The sequence below is a fragment of the Ursus arctos genome, unplaced genomic scaffold, assembly GCF_023065955.2.
Source record: "Ursus arctos isolate Adak ecotype North America unplaced genomic scaffold, UrsArc2.0 scaffold_4, whole genome shotgun sequence".
NCBI lineage: Eukaryota > Metazoa > Chordata > Mammalia > Carnivora > Ursidae > Ursus > Ursus arctos.
Window position 1 is genome coordinate 36363354 of NW_026623056.1, and position 24962 is coordinate 36388315.

The 24962-nt window shown below is 38.8% G+C and overlaps 1 protein-coding gene across 3 annotated transcripts in view; it reads left to right on the forward strand.

The window, feature by feature from the left end:
* The window catches only part of LSAMP (limbic system associated membrane protein), a 629681-nt gene that overhangs the window by 374897 nt on the left and 229822 nt on the right, over positions 1-24962 (forward strand). The gene's annotated exons all lie outside the window — the stretch shown is intronic.

Sequence of the window (24962 nt, forward strand, 5' to 3'; positions counted from 1 at the left end):
GTAATCACCACAAGGCATTTAGTCTTTCAGGGGCAATTTCCACTGTTAGGGGGAAACAGAGAGAAATGCATTATGAGCCCTGCAGGCTCACCTCCTCTCCGATACACACAGGTTTTCTTCTCATTACCTTCCTGTGCATCTTTCTGGATCTGACCAACCAGGGCTATGAGAACTGAGAATTCTAATAAGTGAATAACCTCTTGATCAGAAAGTAGTGGGGTTTGTTTTATCTTTAAAAAAATTGCGTGTTTCGTTTTATTTTGGATTAGGGTTTGTTGGTTTTTGTTTTGGTTTTGGTTTTGTTTTTAAGTACAATTACATTTCTACTTTAGGTTACTAGCTGTGGCTCAGAAATAGAGACCTGCCAGACTCCCCATCTCCGTCTGTCCCCATTTTGTGCATGAAGCAGTTCCCCATGAACACACAAATATCACACTCAGCTCTGTCAGATCAGCTTCATGGCCACATTTATCAAAATTATCCCAGAGTCCCTTGCAGAGGCGAATATTAATAGGGTTCATTTAAAACCAAGAGTGTTACTAATGCTTTTTTCTATGTGCTAAATGGGAGGAAACAAGAATTACACAAACAACAACAAAAAAAGGCAGGGTTGTTAGAATAGTTAATAAGGCGAGGTGAGATCTTTGGGCAAGGGGAAATAACGCTGAGCTTTCAGAAATCTTGATACATCAATTTACATATTATTATTCCCATTGCTTTCCATCCAGAAAGCAGAGCAGCATTTCTGTCAGTACACCACACACTGCCAGGTAATCAGCCCTGAGCATTTCCCCTGAGAACATTCTGTCTGTCCAAGTATCTAAAGAATTCTTACTTTGTAATACTGAATTATAAGGAGAATAATGTTGCCTTTGCCTTAAGTTAGTAAAGAAGGATCAGGGAAGTAGAGTAGAGGAACCTATGAAAGGGTAAGTGGAAAGACATGAAGAATGGATTATTTCCATTTTCTCTCCAATCATATAGTGCCATTTGCACACAGGCCAGGTGTTATTGGCAGGCCTGCTTCACATAGCAGCAAGCGAACATAGTGCTGTTCCTGGTAAGTTTTGTTGGATAGTATTTCACACTGTGATGCTGCTTCAGTGCCCAGGAAATGCCATTTTGTTGCCTTGTGCTGAGGCGACATCTGCTCTGAGTTAGGTAGATAGTGGCATCACTCCTCTCTCAGGCAAAGCAAAGAATCAGAAGCAACCTTTTCATGTCTACTGGCATTAAACTGACTCTAATAATTATGTATATTAGCCTGCCAGAACCATCATGGCTCACATTCTACATGGAAGAAAGTAAATAGGGCGCTGTCATAGATCCTTCTGCAAACACCTATATTAGAAGGTTTTTAATTAATTAATTAATTAGTTTTTAAAAAGGGATACAGTATCTAGATACGAATGTTTAATAGTAATGGTAATGGGTTAAACCATCCTTTATCACTTTTTAATTAACTGGAGCAACATTCCAAGGAATGAAATTAATATACTTTCTGGAGCTGCTTAAGAACCTGATGCCATAGTTAATTTTCCTCTCTCGGAGTAGAGACAGAAGAGTAATTTATTTCAGGTCCAAACTCTTTATTGTGGAAACTACTATTGTCTTTGAGAAAAATGGATCATGCCATCTATATTTACCAGTAACCTGGTAAGTCACTGTCTGTCCTTAGTCTATCCAACACAACTCTCTAGAGCAGTGATTCCCAATCAGGGGTGGTTTTACCCCCTGTGATATTTGGTAATATCTGAAGATATTTTTGATTGTTGCAACTAGCCAAAGGATGGGGGAAGGAAGAGCTACTAGTATCTGCTGGAGAGTTACCAGAGCTAAAGCTTAGCATTCTCTCTTTCTTTCTTTCTCTTTCTCTTTCTCTCTCTAGATAGATAAATAGATAGATATAGATATATAGATAGGACAATTCCCACAAAAAAATTTAACCAGCCCATAATGTCAGTAGTGCCAAGGTTGAGAAGCCCTACACTAGAAAGATGTGTAGAAAGGTATAAAATTTCCAAACAGATCAGGGATGGACTGAAAACAAAACAAAACAAAACAAAAACCTTGGATCATTACTCTCCCAGTTCTTCTAGCAGGAGAACATAGCTATTTCTACAACTCTAACTGAAGGATTATCTTCCTTGTCCTATAAGATCATCCTTTGGTACCAAGCATGCATCTTTGAGAGACACACAGACAGAGTGCATGAGAAAGAAAGAGAACATATTGTCAGGTTAATTGACTCAGAGTTTGTTAATAGACTGACAGATGCCTGTTGAGAATATGAAGTAGGGGTTAAGAGCACAGAGTCTTAAAATAAATAGAAATTAACAGACATAGGAATGTAGCCCAGGCTAACTATGTTCCACAGTTTCCTCATCTCTTAAATGGAAATATTAATGGTACTTGTCTCCTAGAAGGGTAAAGATGATTCATTGATTTTATGTATACAAAATACTTAGCAAGTAATTGATAAATGTTACATATTGTTATCATATCCCTTAACATTTTCTCATAGTGAGGACATAAGAATAGGTAATCCTAGTGAGACCTGAAACCATAAAAATCTTAGAAGAAAACACTGGCAGTAATTTCTCTGAGATCACCTATAGCAAAATTTTTTCTAGATATGTCTCCTGAGGCAAGAGAAACAAAAGCAAAAACAAACTATTGGGACTACATCAAAATTAAAAGCTTTTGCACAGCAAAGGAAGTCATCAAGAAAATAAAAAGACAACCTACTGACTGGGGAGAAGATATTTGCAAATGATATATCTGAGAAAGGGGTTAATATCCAAAATAACTACAGAACTTATACAACTCAACACCAAAAAAATAAACAATCTGATTTAAAAAATAGGCAGAAGACTTGAACAGACATTTTTCCAAAGAAGACATACAGATGGCCAACAGACACATGAAAAGATGCTCAGCATCACAAATCATCAGGGAAATGCAAATCAAAAGCACAATGAGATATCATCTTAAACCTATTAGAATGGCTTAAATCAAGAAAACAAGAAACAGCAAGTATTGGCAAGGATGTGAAGAAAAAGGACCCTTGTGCACTGTTGGTGGGAATGTAGATTGGTACAGCAACTGTGGAAAACAGTATGGAATTTCCTCAAAAACTTAAAAAGCAGAAATACCACATGATCCAATAATTCTCCTAGTGGGTATCTACCCAAGGAAAACACAAACTCAAAAAGATATATGCACCCCTATGCTTATTGCAGCATTAATTAAAATAGCTGAGACATAAAAGCAACCTAAGCGTCTATCAATGGACAAATAGATAAGGAAATAACACACACACACACACACACACACACACACACACACACACGAATATTACACAGCCATAAAAAGGATGAGATTATGCTATTTGAGACAACATGGATGGATCAGAGGGTATTATGCTAAGGAAAGTAAGTGAGACAGGAAAAGACAAAGTCCATATGATTCTACTCATAAATGGACTCTTCAAAAAATGAATAAACAAACAAAAAGTAGACTCAGAACAATAAATACAGAGAACAGACTGATGGCTGCCAGAGGAGAGGGGAGTGGGATTTTGGCAAAATGGGTGAAGGAAAGAGGGATCAAAAAATAGGTAATCCTAAACTTGAGTCACCCATGCTTCAGAATGGTAGACAAACTTCTCAGGCAGTGAAAATCCTGTTCATCACAAACATTGTTCATAAACTTAATACACAATCAACTTCAATCAGTCTAAGGAAATTGTACGTATGTACATATGCTGCTCTACCGTAGCAGCATGTTAGAGGTCTATGGCAAGGAAAAGCAATCATGTAGTTTACTTCAGTATAAATTAATGCTCCAAGTATATTCAAGTACAATAACCATAGAGAAAGTGCTCCCATATTCAAGAAGCTTTCGAAACGGTTATATACAGGGGCGCCTTGGTGGCTCCATCAGTTAAGCATCTGCCTTCAGCTCATGTCATGATCCCAGGGCCCTGGGATCAAGTCCCACATCTGGCTCCCTGTTCAGTGGAGAGCCTGCTTCTCCCTCCCCCTCTCCATTGGCCACCCCCCCCATGCTCTCTCTCTCTCTTTCTCTCTTTCTTGTTCTCTATCTCGAATGAATAAAATCTTCTAAAAAAAGCAGGTTGTACACGGAATGATGTCTTCTATTTGGAAGTCAGGGTTTGCTTTTGTGGTATTCAAAGCATATGCATGACTTTGTTTCTTTCTTGCTAAATTAAAATGAAATGATATCTCAGGAACTGTATCTATTGGGAATAGGAGAAGTTTTTGTTGGTATCAAGCATTAACTTCTACTGCCATTTCTGCTGGTTCATTCTTTGTGGTACACACCTCTAGAGCCTGATGAATGCCATTTGAAAAGTAAAAATACTAAGTTTTACCCCCTCTTCTTCCACTGTACAAACAGGCAGAAGAGGCCCCATTCCAGGGGACATTCAAAATGTAGCCATTCATTTGCAAACCAACCGAATTTTTAATAGGAATCATACTCACTTATCTAAACTCAGAGCCTTTGATTTCTCAAAAAAGAGAGAGAGTTTTGAGACAGAGGTGTTCCATCAGTTTTTAGCTAACCCTAGGACAAACATGTTTGATACATTGATGTTTATTACCAGACAAGAGTACAATTAAAACAATCACTTATTGTTACATGCTCTACTTTTGATTGTTTTTTTAGGATCTGTTTACTGTTTTGTTGACTAGAGAAGGCCTTAAAAATGCCTCAGGGCGCCTGGGTTCAGTCGGTTGAGCATCTGACTGGATTTCTGCTCAGGTGATGATCTCTGGGTCGTGAGATCAAGCCCCATTTTGGGCCCTGTGCCCAACACAGAGTCTGCTTGAGATTCTCTCCTTCTGTCTCTGCCCCTCCCCCTGCTGTGCGCCTGTGCTCTCTCTCTAAAATACATCTGTACATACATATATTCATACACTCTTAAAAAAAAAACACTTGACCATCAAAAAGACAAGAAATAAGTGCTGGCCATGTGGGGAACAGAAAGTCATGTGCACTGTTGGTGAGATTGTAAATGGTACAGTTGCTACAGAAAACAGTATAGAAGTTCTTCAAATAATTAAAAATAGAACTTTCATCTCTTTTGCTATGAGCTGAATAGGACTGTGCTAGAAACTGAATAAATTCATTTCAATGGGGAAAACAAAACACCATGTGACCTACTTCACCCCAGACACGTTAGAGTCCCTAAAATGAAGTCTCACGGACGATCCTACTATGATCTTTTCCATCTGCACCAAAGGTGTTCAAAAGAGGATTATGATTATGATTATGATTATTAGCTGATTTGAGCACCCTCATGGCCTTTTGAGGAATTGCTACGATAGTTAATAATGAGAGAAACACAGGTGAAGAACCAATCAATATAATAAGAATGGTGGATACAAAAATAAACAAGTGCTGGCGTGTGTGTCATGTACATTTCAAGGTTATGTGTGCTTCTCTGTGAGGGGGAAATGAATGGATGGTGTTTTGTCCAGATGAGCTGTACCAAGAAAGCAGTCATTTCTCCTTTCTTATCTGAAGCAGGGATTTGGAAGACAGATTGCTCTCATCAGCCTCTCTCTTCTGAATTCTTTTCCTCTGATCTGCATCTCTTAAGTCCCATCCTGTCAGTTGGGGGAAAGGCTTTGAATTCTTTGCTATCTGTAGAAATGCTAGAGTGAGGTCAGAATCACAGTGTTCTGCCAGAGCTCCCCTCCCCCCTCCCCCGTTTGTGTTTCCAAAGGTAAGACAAAATCATCCATACCCAACACACATTTGCTTTCTCTTCGGGCATGTTGTTCCACTGTGCTAGCTTCAGCGTTTTCCATTGCCTCTTTTTTAATTCCACTCCCAGTAAGCAGAGAAGGGGACCAGGACATTTTTTTTTTTTTTCCCAAAAAGAAAGAAGGTAAAGAGTTGCTGTTACCTGGAGCATAGGGACTCGAGACGAGGCAGAGCTCTGGTGACATACATTGAGGGCAAAAGGGAGGACTTTGAAAGGTGAACCTTACAGAGACAAGCTGGTCATTGAAAACTAAATTGCCAACTTGCCTCCAGTGAACAAATGCACCTGCCATTCGTATTGCAGCCAATTTGCTGTTTCTACTTTTATCTGTCTCATGCAGCAGGCTCCAAACTCTCAAAGGTTTTCTTGTGCCTCTTTTTGTGATGCCCAAACCAGCAGGACTATTTGATAGAGGCTTCTGCGTATGCATTTTTTCCCCACCTTCTCTCCCACTCATTGCGTTAAAATAAATTGAGACGGTAATACTCATAAAAGAAGTAAAGTTCTAAGGAGCAGCAGCTCTTCCTCCAAACCCTAATGCTACTGGAAACTGTCCAGCTTTTCAGGATGGTGCATGGCATCTACATAAAATGCAAGCACTGGAACCGAGCCACCAAGGGAGAGGTGCTCTGTGCTGCGAACACCTCACTTAGGCATGAAGTAATGCTTTTAATCCCATTCTCCAATAGTGAGTAATAGCTTCTGGAGAAAGACCTCCTTTGAAGGATGAAATTTTACAAGCAAGGTCTCAGCCTCAAAACATTTTTTTCCATGTGCGGAAATGTTTGATAATGAATGATCATCAGGTGACCTTTTTTAATTACCTAAACAGGAGGGAGAAACACAATCTTTCCATAAAAAGCATTCAGAATGACAAATATAGATTTGCTTATTTGAAAACATCCAGTTCAATCATTTCCAAAAGGATTTAATTATTTCAACATGTATTGTCGAGTTTCCACAATAGCTTACATTGCTCAACCCCAAAAGATGCTTCCACTTACAGACTTCTAATTCTCTATGATGGCTTCTCTGAAGGCACCTCTATACATTTAAATATAGGCCATTTCAAACCCTGGCAGGAAAGAAAGACCTTGGAACTGCATCAAATTAATGTTTTCTTTTCCCCTCTCATGAAAACCTGAATATGTGAAATATTCTGATGTTGCCTTAAGGTTGGGTATTTTAATAGCATAAAAGAGAAATTATTCAATTATGGCTTTCCAATCAACTATAAATCTAACCCAACATAAGGGAAGATCTCAGTTATTAGTCTTAGGATATAGAGAAAATGATAAGCATGTGAGTAAAAGTTCTGTTCTGGTGCCCTGCCCTCCCTTGCCTTTCTGACTTGCGCTTCCGTATCTCACTTTAGACCAACCAAATGAATTGCCTTCAATTAAAAGTGGCAGTCCTGAGCAACTGTAGTATACATCTCAGACGGGGAGCTGGGCTTCAACTCATCTGAAAGCAAAGACATTAGAAATAGAAAGAAAGCATTTAGCGTTTCACGCTATTGAAGAAATAAATATTACATAGATTTCTCTATTCAGAGAAATCACAGATTAAAGTACATAGAAATTACTGGTCATTGTTACCTCCCAAAAGTGTATTTCCAGAGAGTAGTCTTCTGTCTTCTATTGTTTTGTTCATTCATTCATTCTTTAATTTATTCATTCATTCATTTGTTCCCTCTTGTGTTCCAAAAAGTATCTTAAACCACTGTCCCCAATTTCCCAGTCAGGTGCCACTAACATGTTCCACGATAAATAACATTTATTATAAGCACATACTACACATTCCAGGCATCCAGTTAAATATTTTGCACACGCTAATTATCTTGTCTAATACTTGACAATCTTATGAGATAGGTTAAGTCTCTCATTCTTCAGATGAGAAAACTGAGTCAAAGTTTTCCCCAAGATTTAACAGCTAGTATATTGAGGAACTGGGATTGGAGCCTTGCTTGGGTTCAGAATCCAGTGTCCAGCCACTAAGTTATACTCTGTAAATATATATTGAAAGAGAGGGTTACTACCCTTGTATGTCCTCAGACATTTCTGAGTTATTCCTTTCATCAGAGCGTTTATCACACTACACTTTTGACTTTAGATCCTTGACCTTTATCCTCAGGAGTACAGGGAAACATTAGCTAAAGGGCTGTGTTGCCCAACTCAAGGAGGAGCCCTCCTGATTGACTTCCAAAGCTAGACAGCTCAATAGAATAAGCTTAAACCACTGAGGTTGGGTAGAATCTTTTTATATAAGATATTATTGACCTATATACGAACTATAGAGATGAATCCCTGAGTCCCTAATTAGTTTTACAACATGTGCTAGACCAAGTGTAAACATGAGGTCATTGGATGTAATATAGAGCCCCACATGAAAATCAGTCATGTTACCATGCAATCCTGAGTCAATTTTATCTTCCTTTTTTGCTTTCTGGGGGAAAAAAAAAAGTTACTTAAAAGAAAATATCCTAAGCATATATACCCAGTATACTTTCCCTAAATGATTTAGTTAGTCCTTACATTATCTTGGAATCAGAAAATTGACATCTGTTATTTTTAGAGATGAATACACTGAGGTATAGAGAGATTTTTGTGGCCTGAAGGAGCCCTACTGGGAGTGAGAGGAAGTATGGGGCTCAAAATCTAGGTCCCCTTGAAGCCTTGTATTTCGTGAATGGGGCTGCTTTTAGATAACTCTGTTTACTTATGTGGGTCAGATCTTATTTTCTATTCAGAGTCACACATTTTCAGTATGTTCTTCTCACTATTATCCTGAAATTCTCCCTGGTTGGCCTTAAAAATAACTCATGTACTAGAAATATATTCAGTGAAATTCCTTTATGTTTTTCTTATGAAGGAATGATTGTGTAATAATGAGGCCTGCAGAATGCCAAATATAGAACCCTTTCACTATGGGAAAGCTAAGGACAGACTCCACCCTTTTTAGAAACCTTATTTGTTCTGATAAAGTATGATTTTGTATTTAAGTAAGGGAATAATACAGAGGTCTCTGAGTCCTTGCATGGATTATGTAACACAGTTTCCTTAAATATATCCTGAGGCATTGTCCTCCTCCTTTTGCTTGGGGGGGAGGAAAAAAACCCCGCAGGTATAAAAGATACCAAGACAGAGGGAAAGCCAAAAATATATCCTAAGACTCATGTATTTCCAGGCAGCTGTGCTATTTACTAGCAAGCATATGCAAATAGTGGGAAATTTGGTTATAGTACCTGGAGTACGAAATAAGCATTTTTAGTACAATATTTCCTCAGGCAATTTCTAGAAATATCTTGTACTGTTTCATTATCTCTATAGTTGTGAATAGAGGTTGTGACTCCCTTGATGGGAAATGCCATTTTGCTAATTCAAATAATATTCCTTTACACTGTGTTTGCTTAGATTTTACAGAGCATTTACTTTTCACACTGTAAATCTTATAGAAGATTATAAAATTCAAACTTGAGAATGCCAACTATCTAGGATATCTGACTTACAGGTCAGGGGTCTGGAAGCAGGTATGTCCCAGTTCTTAACACCAAAGCTTATAAGCAGAAGTAGGTGCACAGGTAAGAGAGAACTGGTCGGTGGCAGAGACACAAGCAAGGCCCAGAAGTAGGCGGACTTCCCTTTCTGACTGCACTAGGCTTCGATACCACAGAGCAGAGGAGAGGTTCCCAGTCTTAGCGAAGAGGGCCAGTATGCGGCGGGAGGCTACAGTTGGTCAGAAAATAAAGAAATGGATGAGTAGGTTGGAAGACGTGAAGATTGATTGTGTAATCATTAGCCATGGCTAGTGTAAGTCTTCACTGAGTGGAGGCAAAGACAACAGTCATGATTCACAAAATACGAAAGACCTTGAGAGAGCATCAGATCGTTTCCAGCTTTAGGCCAGTTTACTTCTAAACAAAGGTGGTATCGTTTGCTCCTCTTAAGGATGTTTTGATCAAGTAATCCGTGCTAGCCGCCACAGCATTGCTGAACTCTTGTGGCTTCTTTCTTTCTAACGAAGCCCAGTTCGGGTCAGGCAGCCCCCCGCTGCATAGCAGCTATGCCATCTGGACACGTGGCCCCACAGTTGCCATCACAAGATGGGCAAGGGCTGGAGCGACCTGTGACAATTTTGAGGGGCCAGGCCTAGATGCGGCTTACCTCACTTTCCTCAACATTTTATGGGCCCAAGCCCAGTTTTATGGTCCTCGACTAAGCACAGCAGTTTGGAAACTGCGGAGAAGCACAGATACTTGGTGAGCACTACTAGCCTCCTCCACCACCTCCCAGCAATTACCAGTGCTTGGGGGATACCGTTCTGCAGAGCTCTGGACACTAGGAGCACATGCATGCGTCCGTCCGGGGGGCCGATGCACTAAAGGGTGAGCTCCATGCAAACACAACCTAATGTAAGACGTGTCTGGGCAGGCAGCTAGTCTGGAAGCCAAGGATTAAATGTTAATGTGTTTGTCTTTTAGTTTTGCACTGCGATAGGGAGAATGTGTGGCATTTCAAATATTTTAATAAAGGATGTTAAGTGGAAGAGGATCAATCTGCACTGGGAAATACACACATCCGTGTAAAGTATCTCTTCCTTCTCCCACCGCCTTTTCCTTCCTTTGACTAATTGTTACCATTTTAATGAAGCAGTTTGAAGTTCCCTTCATTCTAGTATAAGTGAAATGTTCCTATTCCTCTCATTAGGATCCATAAACTAAGGTGTACTTTGAGTCGAACAGTTTAGCATCTGATTGAGAAAGAAAGGTTATAAAGTTTTAATGTGTGAATGCTAGATTCCGGTGTCAGAAATAGAGTATATAACAGTTATACACATGAATGTCCTCCTCCCTAACGATGCTATCAGCTACCAGCATAGCAGATTTCTGTTTGGTTGATAATTTTTCTTTTTTACAGTGTTTTAAGACACTTCTAAAAACATTTGTAATAATTTACTCTACTTTGTAATTAGATTTAGTGATTAGAATCTTGCTCACTTACATAGCTGTTTTCCTTTAAATGAATGGCACCAGCTGGCTTATAGCTGAAACCTGATCTGACTCTCAAACTAGCAGAGGGGCCGGCATAAGGCAAAGCCCGATGTGTTCTGGAGCTTCATGAAAAGTTAACAGAGGGAGATGTTTTACATTCTTTTATATATCCCTTATATTCTTGTATATTTCTAACAACATATATGTATACACATGTGTGTGTGTGTGTGTATATGCACACACATATGTTACATATATTGGAGATTTTCTTTTAAATGTAAACCTTAGCTACTCTGGGCATACATTCAACTTACAGGACATGAAAAGTGGCCGACATTACCTTCTCTTACACAGCCTCTGATCATTAGAGGAGAGAAGCTAAAAATTTGCAGTTTGGACTTGAGCTTCTTGGGCTATTTTACCATCAGGAGAAATGTGCTGGCTGTATAATTACTGAAAGAAAGCATTATCAAAAGGCTAAGAGAGCAATCACAAGTGGCTCCGAGTATTGTTTCTATGTAATTTTACACATGATATTGAAGATGCAGTTAAGTTATTCATTCACTCCTTTTACTGCTAGTAAGAGGCCACATCACACTAAGCACTGTGTTTTCAGGCCTGTGTGACAGGTATGAGTGATAACTCACAGAAATCAAAGATCCTCAATGGGCAATCTCCCAGGCCCAAATCATTTGCCAGATGAGGCTAAATAACTTGCCCAAGGCCAGAGGGAGGACGGTTAAGAGTAAGAGAGAGTGTACTTGCCCTTTCCCCAGGAATTGAAAAAGGAGCCTTGTGGACTAAGAATCAAGAATACTTCTGGTGGCCAACAGGCCTGGTTCTCAGTCCATCTGGAGTTGTTTGGAACCAATAAAAACCCAAGAATCCCACTCATGGCTACAGCACGAGTCTCTGCCTTGTGTGCCCTCTGGTTTGTTGGGAACAGAACCCGCATCGTGTCAGCTGCCTTCAGACAGTTGAATGGTGGTGGACAACAGGACTGACCAGGCCAGGGTGCATCCAATCGCATGACCACTATGACCACCCCATCCGAATTCCTGCTCCACAACCTGCCTCTTGTGCTTATGACGGACACAGGCTAAGAACAGGTCATGGTTGCTGCTCACTTTCCCCTCCAATGCTCACACTTTCCATAGAGTCTACAGAAACTTGAATGAATTTCCAGTGTTTTCTGACCTAGGCCGTATGCATAAGCTGCTAGCCCTGCTGACCACCCGGGCGCTATGAAATTCAGAGCTGATGCCGAGCCAAACAGGAGCGTTTCCTCCCGCTCCCCTCGCTGACATGTGGCTGATTCACACCTGTTCTCAGTCATGTGTGCGTTCTTTTCTCCCCCAGCCTTGCCCTCTTTTCCCAGCATTTTTTCTTGATATGAACCCGGAGTTGAACTCGTAGTTTAAACCACCCTTATTGGCAGACAGGGTCAGCGGACACACTGTGTTATTTAAGCACAAGCACTGTGAGAGGGAGACAGACACAGTCACGGAGGGCCCCGCCGCCTCTGAAATCCCTGGCCTGAGCGCTCTGGCCTCTCAGCATGTTACCTGGAGACTGCTCTTGGCGAGAATTGATCCACTCTCCTAAACACAGGTGTTGGGCATGTTTCTGTGTGAGACTGGGAGCCAGGTGGAGGATTTTGATAGCCAGTGTTTATTTCCTTAGGACGTGGAAGTTTGAATAAAACATCTTGGCAGGGTGCAGAAGCAAGAGAAGAGAAATCTTTGACATTTTTCTCCGTAACATGCCTAGGGCTCTGAACAAACAGTGGGGACCCGAGGTGCCTCCATGTCTGACTTCACATTTAGCTCAAGATTAATGAGACTCACCCGCTTCGGGATTCGTTTGTGAAAGCGGGGACAGAACATTTCTTCTCACCACCACCACCTGCCCCCACTTGAGTTTTAAGAAGAGGAGGGAGAGTTTGCATTGGCCAAATTGAGGGAGAGGAATGTGATAAGGCCTGTGAGGATGTCTCCAGTTTCCACTGTAAAATTGTGCAAGCTTTTCAAATTACAGGTAAGAATGTTATCAGCATTATTTTAAAAAATACCTCAAATCCAGGAAGCTAAATTCTCAACCATGTCATAGTAATTGAACTAAAAAATTGAACTAAATAATGCAGAGAAAACAGACTGTAGTAAATCAGACTCCCGATCTGAACGGGATCACTGTACGATCAGTGGCATTTCCATCACTGTACTGAGCTCAAGTACCTACCTGCCCAGACTTTCTCTGCAGCCCTTTAATTCAATCCACACAGTACCATCTCGCATCTTAACAGTAGATATCTAATCTTGAAATACCAAGGTCTTCCTAGATCTTCTCAACACAATCAGACGAGCTAGTTATGAGCTTTGTACTTTCACCTTCTAGCTTCATGACCTTGGCCAAGGGAATGAACCTCACTGAGCTTCAGTTATTCAACCAATATATAGGTGGGAGATGGCAGTAATAAAACTTGCCCAAGCCATCCCATCGGGATAGGGTATAGATCAAATAAGACAAGGCACCTATCAGCATTTCATAAATTGTATAATGTTATACTACCTCAGATATTGTTATTATTGATTATATTTATTATTTTTATTATTTCTCCTTTCTACTTGCTTATGTCTTTTTTCATTGTTTAGTGTTCCTTTGTCCCTCTAACAGAGGGCAAGGAAAGATAAAATGGAGATCTAGCTCATATTCATCAACTCCAGGCTCTGTTTTTTATATTTCCTTCCTCCCACAAATGCCGCATACCTACTTACCTCTCTGGGAATTTTTAAGCCTACTTAGAATGGCAGAAAGTATGCTATTTCTTCTAGTTATATTTAACATTTGCAACAATTACTGTATTTTTTACCATTACGTATAACTTTTGAAAAATTATTATTGGCATGAATGTATTAATTAATTCACAGTGAAGACTGTTTAGAAGGAAATAATGTGAATACTCCACATTCAGTTCATAATGGTTCATAGTAAGCTTTGAATAAGGGCAATGCAAAGAAAGAAATTCTAAAAACCTCCTGTCAATCCTATTCTTTATCTAGATATGCTATCTTCTGGGCCCTTGAGCAGTGGCAGGAAACAACTTTTATTATTTTCATTGTATTCAAGGCATGCTTTAGTTCACCCTAGTTGGTTTCTATTAGAATCTACCTCCTTCCCTACAAGCAGAGAACACTATATGCCTTAAGCAACTAAAGAAATAGAATTTAGGCTAGTAATGTGGGCATGAATCTTTAAGGGATTCTTACAAACACCATAGTGATTTCTACATATATCTGATTCCCAAAATGGAATGAAGAATCGAGATGCACAGAAAACCATTTAAAAAAATGTTACAGTAAGTATTCTTATTATTTTGTGGTAACCTTTTATTGGCACTTTTGTTGAAATAATAAAAACTGGCTGATCTAGATCATAATTTTCATTGTTTTATCTCATCCTCACCCCTGGCTATGCCTAGCACAGTGCCTGTACGTGTTATAGGCTCTCAGTAAATTTGTATTATTTCTAAACATAATAGATGGAAGATTAGTCTCTGAACCCTTTATACTTCTGTTCTCTTAACTTGTAGTTTATTTCTCTCTGATTTAAAATTCTGTCCTCTTTTGGGGCACTTGGCTGGCTCAACCAGATGAGCATGCAACTCTTGACATGAGGGTTGTGAGTTTGAGTCCCACAATGGGGGTAGAAATTACTAAAAAGAATTAAAAATAAAAACTTTTAAATTCTGTCTTCTCTTAATATAAGGACTTATCTATAATAGTCTCTTAATAACTAAAGCATTCATCCATGGGGTACAGGTAACTTTTTCTCACTTTTTTTTTTTTTTTTAAAGAAAACTAATGGAACACAGGGGGGAAAATTTTGTTTTGGCTAGCCATAATGTATTTTGTAGCTTTTAGGATATGTCAGGGTTTAGGGCTAAATCTTTACAGGCTTTTCATGGACTAAGGAGTGGGTTTTCAGTAGATGCCAGGAATATAGCCTGAGTTTTCATATATTCTAGGAATTATACTGAACAACTCCTTTAAACATAGAAAAATCCGGTTTTGAGTGCAAAGAGAGAAAAGCTGCACTTCTCTTTTCTCTGCTAAAGTCTGTGGGTACCATTTCTGAGCCCTTGGAATCCACCCAGTTGCTATTTGCTACCTATCCTAGGTAGCCTGATATTTTTGAGCTTCCCTCTGCCCGATACCCCCACTTCTGCCAGATAGCAAAACCATCTGCTGCTTCAGACGGTAAGACTATTCTGTAAGTACCAGAAATGATACAGCTATTTTGTCTAGGTAAAGGAAAAATAGTAGATTTATTTCTGACATCTATTGATTAAATTGGCTTCTGGATGTTTTCCCAGATTAGCAAAAACAAATATCCAAACAGCTGGAATAAGGGTCTGAGAATATGAGATTTTGGAGAAGCTGCTGACTTGTTGAGTAACTGCAGCCTCAGTGAACAGAGTCAGGATAGTCCCATTTGCTCTTATTTAGCAAGGCAATGACCCGTACATGAGAACAGCCATTTGACATCCCACGGAGTATACATATTGCTGAAGCAGCAATAATGAATGCCCTTAGCTGGTCATGAATGCAAACGTTGGTGCTTGAACAATTTGTCCCCTTTCTAAACCAGCCCGCATACTTAGATTCCAGGGTAATTCTGAACATTTAATAAATACAGAAAAATTCCAATTTAATGTACTTTCTTTGTAGGTAGACTGGGGGCCTCAGTCAGATGCAGATCCCCACGCCACACATGTCACCCTAAGTACACATCCGCCACAGGGTGTACAGGGAATTCATAGCATTTCTTTGTACCATGGCTACTGTGTTTGAGTTATTGAGAACAGTCTGACCCAAATTAACCCTCCTTTGTGATGCTGGCTACTGTCTGGATGAGACCGTAGGGACTATTCTGGTGTAAGTCTGACTATCTGAGACCATGCCAGGAACTCACAGGGCCACTTGAGAATGTGATAATGTAGGGTTCAAAGGCCAAAGAGGATGTCTTGCCCAGCTTACACCTTTGGCCAACACAGTAAAACGCCAGCTGCAGCTCGGAGACTATGTTAAGTGAGGCTTCAGGCACTAACTTTTAGTTACATGTATAATTCAGAAATTGCTCCTTTCCGATTACAAAAGGATGGCTTTTTCTTGACTGCACGTTGTTTCAATATGTCATGTTCATGAGCTTCCTCGCTCCCGTTTCCCTGACTGTACCACATTACCACTCATATGGCACTTGGCTTTGTTTTATATATATTTTTTATGTTTTCCTCTAAATTGTTAGCATATTATCTCTAGTTTCCTTAAGTTACTGTGTTCATCATTTAATGCAGGCATAAGTGCAGCATTTGTAATCACTCGTGACAAAAAATTTGAGTAACTGATATGTATAATGAGTTTCTTCTACTTTCAAATTCATCTGACACTCAAAGACTCTATAGTTTCCATATTTTCCCTACTCACCCATGAAATTTGTGTTTAAAAGGAATCATGTTCCTGGAGCACGCTCCTTTTCACGTACCTACTTCAGATCGGATGTTTCTGGCTTTATAAATGGATTCTTGTAAGAGTAAGAACTAATACTAGTGGAAAAGAAATGATCATTGCTGGTTGTTTTATTCTGCCAGGGTTAAGGCTGCAGAGACTGAAATTATAGTCGCAAAGTACCTGGCAACCTCTGTTGTCTATGAGAACAACAAATAAAAGAAGACCTCCCTTTTACTGAGACTTACATTACAAAGTCTGTAATGGTGATCACATTTTATTTGGAGAACTTTTCCTCGGGAGCCCAACAGTTAAACTTCTAAAATTTATTTCGTTTATGATTGTACATTCCCCCATCTTTGTGTCACTTTTTAATATTGGTATAAAATGTCTGGACATTGACTAAAGGGCTGAACATATTGGCATAGCTCTGCCCATTAGTAGAACTGGATACATATCTTTGGGGTGATTTTTTGTTAATGCCAATATTAATGATTAATTACGAATTATAGTAATTATCTAAACCTTCTGGCAATAATGGTGTCTGCAAAAATATAACTAGAATGCCATTAGCCATAGAAATGCATGAACTATTCTATATGTTATCTTAGGAAGAGTTAAGCCAACAGTGCTTCATTAGCAAGCTTTAGCATGTAATAAATAATAGCTACACTTAGAGAACTTCTTCCAGTTTACAGAACAAGGGTACGTGAATTATTTTATTTGGCTCTAATAGCAATCCTGTAATACTGATTATTATCAACTTTGCACATTACTTTCAATTACCAGATGAGGAAACTAAGTCTCGGGGAGATTTAAACAATTTGTCATTGATTTGTCTATTCATTCAAAATTTGTTAAACAGCTATGGTGTGCCTGATGAAGTTTCAAAAGCAAGATTCAGAGAATATGTGGTTGCCTTGTGAGCCAGTGTCAGTGTAAGATCAAAATCCCTGGCTCTCAAACTGGTATACTGTGCTATATTCTCCAGTCCTATCATCCATATCCCGGAAATTACCACACCATGCAGCAAATCATGCTTCTTCGGTGTTTTCAGAAGCAAAATGCCAGATTAGATAGATGTTTGATGTTTCATAAGATGGCAGTAACGTATTATATTGTATACTCTTATTCTTATTGTTGAATTCTTGGATCGTGCTTATTAAACCCAAGTGCTGCCCAAAAAAACATCCTGTAGATTTCTGAACCCAACTCTTATATAGGCATGCCATACTTTTCCAGTCTGTTACATGTGCAAAAGCTAGGGTTTAAGCTTCTCTAGCCATACCAAAGAGAGGTGAGAAATCAGGAAGGGATAGTGCTGTGGTTTTAAGAGCCCCTCACCACCACACACACAGTAATACCTGCACCTTGCCCAGACTGCAAATAAATGATAACTAATGAGACCAATTTGTTAATAATTTGTGCAATTACGAATAACATTTTGAATTGAATACAAATTATAACTGCTAATTATTTGAAGTTAGAGAAGTGAGCCAACTGACCACTTTTCTCTCTTACTCTGGAACTGATTTATTATCCTGCTCTCTGGTCAGTTAGGGACTATGGATAAAGGTATTTAAACATTCATAGCTAGAATTAGATGGTCTTGCAGACCTAGGATTATTTTTAAAGCAATGTGTACTGGCAGGTCAGAACCAATGCTGGACATGCAGCTAACTTGGTTTTGTGGAAACCCAAAGGAGTACCTAAGCATAGATGACAGTTTACCCATATGAACAGGTTCCTCTTCAATTTTTCCCTTATTATGACTACTTCCCAATTTGTACCAATTAGGATTCTTTGGTTTAAGCAACAGAAATTGACTGGCTAATTAGATGTAAAAACAGGGCAATTCTTTGGAAGACTATGGAATAGCTCACAGAATCAAAGGAAAAGCAGAAAATACTGCTTTGGAAAACACAGAGGCCATGCATCTCTAGGGAGGCAAGTTGCAGACACTAGTGAAAAATAATAGTCCTTTCAAGTGACTGCCCTTTCCTGATATGTATTAGCTAACTGTTGCTGCTGAATAAACCACTCCAAAATTCAGGGGCATAAAACGATAGTTATTTTTTATTTCTCACAAATGTGCAAGTCAGCAGATCCAGGCTGGGTTTTACTACAGGTGACTCTCTTCTTTGAATTGTCAGATTTAGCAAATAAAAATATAGGATGCCCGGTTAAATTTCTAGTTTCCATAACAAATAATTTTTAGTATAGATATGTCTCATGTAATATTTGGAACATACTGTACTAAAAAAAGTATTTGTTGTTTATCTAAAATTCATATTTGACAGAATGCCCTGTATTTTGTTTGGCAGTCCTATTTGCCATCTCCCATCCTCCTTCCCTTGAGACCAACAGGCTCAGCTGGGCATGTTCTTGTCATGCAAATGGCAGAGGCACAAGACCAAGTGAGTCCAATCGTGCCAGCACTTCTCAAGACTCTGCTTGTGTTCCCTGTGCTTATATTCTTGGCCAAAACAAGTACCATGGTCCAGGGATGGAAAAGCATGCACCACCCACTGAAGGAGGGCATGGATGTGGATATAGGAAAGAGTAAATTGAGGCCATTAACACAGTCTACCACTGGTTGAATCAGTTTCAACCTCTGTTGTGTCATTTCTTATAAAAACCAGGTTCCAGGGAGGGTAAGTCCAAGTAGCCCAGCTTAGGTCACGCACCCACTCCTTGGCCAAGGGAGAAGAGGTCATTTGATTGATGGTCCCAACAAACCAGTGGTAGTTGGTGAGAGGTGTTTTCCCCAAAGGAAAACCAGGGTTGTCTTTCCAGACAGAAGATGGCATAGATTTGGGCAGGTAAGATAATATATGCCCACTCCATTTATGTCCCTGACTTTGCCTGCATTTCCACTTTTGGTCAAACATAAGAGATGTTAGCCTCATACAAAAGAGAAGGAAGGCACAGTAACCTAGAGAGCTATACAGACATGTGCAGGCAGGTCTAGGGTCCCACAGGCTGGGGCAACCCCTGCAGGTCTAGTGGAGAGAGTGGATAAAGGAATTACAAGAAGGATGAGGAAGGGCAATAAAAGCATGAGAGGCAGAGGCAGATTGACTGTGTCATAACCCTACTTACTGCTGCTTCATTGCACAGCTGAAGGAGGCCATGTATACACATGTACCTAGATATTAGCATTATTTTAGAAACTGTCATTGAATTTGCACTGCAGGGACAAAATGTACATTCTTTAACACAGAATTTATGTAGATTTCAATGAAAGAGTATCACCTACTTAGTAATTCAGATTTAAAAATTACAACTTTTAGGTGTGGCATACTTTTTTTTTTTTTTTCAGTGGAAACCTTGAGAATTCCTTTGAATAATGAATTTCACTGATGTCCTGAAAGAGGATTATCTATATTATGTTTTTCATTCAACATTTTAGGAAGTGTTCATCTAATAAACAATTGATTTGGGGACTAGCAACACATTGTAATAGTATGGTGTCCAAAAGATTAATGACATATTTTAAAGTATTTTGATACAATTACTTGGCATGGCAAGTAAGGTTTATATTTATGTATTTCCCAGAAATACTGCTCTGGCCAAGTTGGTACCGCTATGTAGGGTAATTCTGAAAACCAAAACGATATATACATTTTAAATAGTTTAGCCAGTTATATTGGGGCAATTTACTAAAACATCATGGGGGGGAACATAGTTATAGCTCACACCATAAATAAATTCCAGATGATTTAAAGGGTACAATAAAAAAAATTGAAAGAGAAAAGAAGAGATAGTCATAAGTATTTAACTGATTTTATGTTAGGAAAGTACCTTCTATGCATAAAAGCAATGGAAGAAATTATTTAAAAAGCTCAACAAAGAAATTTAAAACTTCTACAAAACAAAAATGGTCATAAAATTAAGAAGTTAGGGATGAATTAGGGAAATTGCGAATAATATGATAACAAAAGGTCAATTCCCTAGGGTATAAGAAGCTCTCATTAATTGGTAAGAAAAACAAAATAATCCAGACAAATTGGAGAGATTACTGAAACTGAATAGGTTGTAAACATCAAATAAATGGTTCATGGCATTACATTTAGGAAAATATAATAAGGTACACTAATATCCTGTGAATAAAAATTATTAGGCAATACTCCAGAAGAAAACAAAATAACTACCCAGAATATGTGATGACCCATGAGCATAAATCAGTATTACAGTCATTTTGATAAATAAACAACTTATGTTTACTGATGCAAATAAGATTATCTTGTTAAAAGTATTTCCTGTAGTCATCCTTACTGAGAATTAAAATAGAACAGAAATCCTGTTTGGAACCACTAATGCAAAAGTGAACATGATCTGGAGGAAGAGTTAAGTTTGGGATATCTATAAACCTTAAATTTTGATACTAGCTTATAATTATTTAGCTGTGTGATTTCTACCCATTTTGTCCCTACGTCTACATCTGTGAAATGGAAATAATGAGAATATTTTTTACTTCCCAGAATCTTTATAAAGATTTTATGAGGTAATAGAATAAAAACTTTGTGTTACCACATTCATGTTATATTATTGGTGACAGTGTAGACTACATGAATTGCTGTGGGAAGCTAGAAAGGAACTCTTAAGCCATTAAACTAAAAAAAGTTATATATTTATATGTATATACATACATACAAGTATGTATGAGTGACTGCTTGTAGAAAAGAAAAAAAACAAAGTTAAACTCTGAAAGTGTCTATAATTCAGGAAGTTGGACACCAAGTTGATCTTCTTTCCTATGATCCTAACCTACACAAACATTTCTCGGCCCCATGGTTAATTTTTTCTTTATTATTATTAAGAGCTAAAAAAGTTGATAGTGAACAAGATGGTTAGAGGAGTAGCTAAAGAAATATTGTTGAAAGCTGTATTTTACAGGTTCAAAATAAAAGTTTGTTCCTTTCTGACAAAAACTCAATGGGATGACTTCCTTGAGCTCAGAAGAGTTGGGGCAGGGGAGTAGGGTGGGAATGGATTTTCATTAATTTCTTTTTTCAAACATTCTGTGAGTAACTGCCATGTTTCAAGTGCTATGGTCTGTAAGATTCACTGGTCAAGAAAACAAACCCTCTCACCTGCCTCTTCCCGTTTAGTGACAGGCACAGGTAAGTAATCCAGCAGTGATGATTCAGGGCTGTGGTGAAGAAATAGATGGCTCAGGGTGAGAACACAGGAGGGATGCTTCCCCCAATATGAAGTCAGGAATGGGGTCAGGGTGGGGTTAGGGATGAGGGTGGTAAATGACAACATGGTCTTCCTGGAAAAAGTGAGAAAACAGGCCGACAAGCTGAAACCTGAAGGGAGAAAGGCGCTGACCACATGAAGGGTTGGAAGAAGAATATTCCGTGTAGAAAAAATGGAGTGTCTGGGAGTAAACAAGCATAGTATCTTCCAGGAACCAAAAGTTGTTTGATCCGACTAGACAATACAATGAACAGGTAGTAGTAACGGAGATAACCAGGGGCCAGGGGCCAATCACATTGTGAAGTTTGAATTGTATCTTGAGGGCAATGAGATTAATCAGGGCATATTATATTCACGTTTGCAATTTAGGGGGGAAAAGCTTCTTATTGCAGTGTGATGAATGAATGACAGTGAGCCTGAGGAAAGGAAGGCTAGAGGCAAAGAAATTCATTGTAATGCTCTTGCAGAATTCAGGCAAATAAAAAGAAATGCTTATGCTGCTGGGGGTAGGGATTGGGAATAATGAATGAATCTGAGAGAGATTTAAAAGGCATAAACCACAGAACTTGGGACCTTTTTTACATGTGGACAGTAAAGGAGAGAGAGCAGTTAAGGGAGATAACTTTCTTTTTTTGCTTGGGCAACTGTTTGCATGATGACACCATTCCCTGAGATAGTGAACAAGACTACGAGTGTTCTGTAGGAGGGAAGAAGATGATTTCTGTTCTGAGTATGTTGAATCTTGAGTATCTGTGAGGTATCTGACGAAAATGTAGAAAAGTAATTGGAAAATAGGTGTAAAAGTCATGAGAAAAATCTGGGCTGCAAATACTGATTTGGGAGTTATCAATAATATGGCCTTAGCGTCTAAACCTAGAGAGTAGATGAGATCACTCACCATGAATGATATGAAGGAAGAGGACAGTGATCAACATTTCAGAAGTACAGATATTTAAGGAATAGGTCAAAATAAGCCCAAAAGTTAAACTGGGAAGGCTGGCCAGAGGAGTAAGACAAAAAACAGTTGAGTTTGGTATCATAGAAACCAAGAAAAGAAAGGACTGGAAGAAGGAAGATGTGGTCAACAGAGTCAAATACTTCAGAGAAAAATGGGGTAATAACAAAATTGTTCACAGGACCTAGAAACAACATGGTTCAAATTGGTGAGCTTCCTGAGAGCAATTTCTTGGGAGGTTAAGGAGAGATCCAGATTGCACCAAAGGTTGAAGTGTGAATGGGAGAAGATGTCATGTAGGACAATTCCTTCCAATGTCTACATGAGTAAATTTCTGACTATTGAACACAAACACTGTCTGAATCTCCAGTATCTAAGATCCAGGACCTAGGTATATTGTCCTTAATTAAAAGAAACAATATGATTTGATGGCCAAAACATAGCCTTACACTCAGTTATTCTAGGTTTTATTCTTAACTTTATCATCACCTGTCTATGTAACATTGAACAAGTGGTTCAACTTGCATGCCATACAAAAGCAAAGTCCTTAGATACATATTCCTCTTATAGAAAGAAAGGTAATTATGAGTAAATTTTATCACAGGTAATAATTCACTGGAAACTTGACCACTAGACATCCTTTCTGTTTTGCAAATTTGCATATTTTTATATTAGGAATATGAAGTCTCTTCCTCTATACATTTTTTTTAATCCAAACACATCTGTATTTCTTCTTTCTGTTCTGTGGCCTGTCTTGCAATTCAGAATTAACTACAAACTGAGTAATATGAGTTATTATAGTTATTACATAGCTTCCTGTTGCAGATTTTAGATTATTGAGGAAGATGCCTAGAATGTCTAAATCTTATTCTTGAACACCACCATAGATTTTTAGTATATTGTAGTTTTTTGGAGATGTTCAGAACACTGGCTTATTTAGCTAGGAATTTAAAACAATAAATATTAAACAACAGAACAATTGACAGTCAGGAGCCCTGAATTCTAAGCCCAGCCATATTTTGTGACGGGATTGCCCTTGGCAAGCCGTTATTACTCTCTGTGCCTCATCTTCTTCCTTAAAAAATGTGTATAACTTTTTAGGCCCTCTTAGTAAAAGCTTGGGAGGGTTTATTGCAAGTCAATGTGCGAAAATGAGAAAAAGACCCATAACCCCAGTAGGTAAAAGAGAAATAGAAACCCTATAGGTACTGCTAAATAACAGGAATCAACTATATTCCATTTCTGCCATTGGGTTTGATTTAGAATTACTGGTTTCTACCCACAAGCCCTGTAAGATGTCATTGTAAGAGAAATGCTAATGTTAAGAGTCCTCCTCCCACTTCCTCGTTCCTCCACTCTGACCTGGTCAGTTGTCCAAGTATCATCCGTGTCTCCTAACAGATCTGCAGGGATCGTATGGTTGTCAGACAGCTATCTCTACAGGCAGAAAATGTTCCTGTTTCATTTGTCACTACAGGGCAGAGAGAGTGAGAAACAATAAGAGTTTTTTATTATTGAACTCTTTTATGCTGTCTTGTTCTCCTCTCTCACCCTGACACATACTTTCTCAGGAACAGCATAAGCAACTAAAATTTAAAAAAAAAGAAAAAGAAAATCACAGTCAAACCATAAACTCTGCTATTTGTAATCAGTGCATAACCTCTGTGATGAAATTTGTGAGTAATTCACTTTCCACTTAAGCCTACCAATATGAGATCTAATGTTGCCGCCCTGAACACTAATGAAGGAAGTCAGACAGCAGTACAGCTAGCCCTTGGGGACTCATTTCTCACACCACCAAAAAGTAATTTCCGTCATTTTCAGCCATCTGGTAGCCTGGATTGTGAAGATGAAGTTTCATTCAAGTGTAGCTTGAGAGTGTGGGCCCTGGAGTCTTCTTGGATTTGAATCGGGTTTCTGCTTCTTGCCTCGTTCTATCTATACATCAGTTTCCCACCTGTAAATAAAATCCTCATAGGATATCATTTCTTTCTTATAAGGAGTTACTGCTATAATACTTATAAGTACTCTACATAGGATCTTACATATAGTAAGTGCCTAAAGTTACCCATTATTAAATTATTAATAATTGTGTTAGTGAGGGGCACCTGGGTGGCTCAGTAGGTTAAGCAACCAACTCTTGGTTTCAGCTTTGGTCATGATATCAGGGTCATGAGACTGAGCCCACATGGGGCTTCCTACTCAGCAGGAAGTCTGCTCAAGATTCTCTCTCCTTCTGTCTCTTCCCCTCCCCTCTACCCCAACCCTTACTCACACGCTCACTCCCTCTCTCTCAAATAAATAAATAAATAAATAAATAAATAAATAAATAAAACCTTTAAAAAATAATAGTGGTGGTTAAAGTATTAGGCGTAATAGTATTATTTTTGTGATGTCTGTGACAGAGGCCTTATTAATTCAGTTTTTAAGCTCGAAAGTGCCTCATCCAGTCTGTCGCATAGCACGGTGATACTTAGAGGCTTTCTGTTAGGATTCACTGATGGTTGCCTT